Here is a 978-nt window from a genome sequence, read left to right on the forward strand (position 1 = left end):
GCATTCTTCTTCATACACATCAGCTTCTTGGATTTTTGTTCATTTGTACTTATAGCCTATTTACATTAGATTCTAATAAACCAAAATGCATGTTATAATTTTATGATCACTGATGAAGTTGTTTTGTACAAGGAGCAAAACAAACGAATGAGGAGCTCAATAGAAAAATTAAAAAATCATTAATTAACCTAAAAGAAGGCAAGAAAGGAAAGTAGACACAAAATAACTGAGACAAAAGAAAATGAATGTGTTTTGTAAAGCAATGATGCCATTGCAGAAACATCTGACCTCTTCTAACTTCAGTAGGGAGGAGGAAAATCAAGATCAACAGCCCAAAGCTCATTCTTATGAGCCAGAGGACAGATCTGCCTTCTCTCTCCAACATTGTTGTTTTACCCATTCTGCCGCCAACCACCCCTCCTACCATGGCATTCTTTACTTCTCTACTGGCTTTAAGAGTACATTGTCATTGTCACTTTGAAATCATAGATAGTACTCACAATTCTGATATTTATTAGGAAAGTGATATGTTCCCATTAAGCACCAGGAAAGACTCGGGAGACAGCTCAGCCCTCGCCACAGACAGTAATCCTGGCTACTGCCCCATGAGGTAAGTGTTACAAAGTTCTTTAGCTTCACCTGATGTGTACCTAGGGGGACCTCTGTCTGTCCGCATGCCTATGACCCACAGGTACGCTCTCATCGTGGTTTCTTGGCCCCGGAAACCCACCACACCACCTTCTGTCATTCTCCTGGCTCCGCTCCTCTGCAGCTACCAGTTTTCTGCCATAGTCACGCTGCTGTCGCTGGAGTTACAATTCTCAATCTCCTGGACCTAGGAAGTTCCAAAGAATGCACTTCCCACCCGCCTCTTCTGGGGCCTGGTCAGATTCCCCCATCTCCCTTGGGATGTCTTGTTTCAAACCAAAGGGATGATAAAACCCACGGATTTCCTTGTCATGCAGTACATTGTCTTTG

This window comes from Echinops telfairi, unplaced genomic scaffold, assembly GCF_000313985.2.
Source record: "Echinops telfairi isolate 266 unplaced genomic scaffold, ASM31398v2 ScPeMD7_7469;HRSCAF=8507_1, whole genome shotgun sequence".
In the NCBI taxonomy this organism is placed as follows: domain Eukaryota; kingdom Metazoa; phylum Chordata; class Mammalia; order Afrosoricida; family Tenrecidae; genus Echinops; species Echinops telfairi.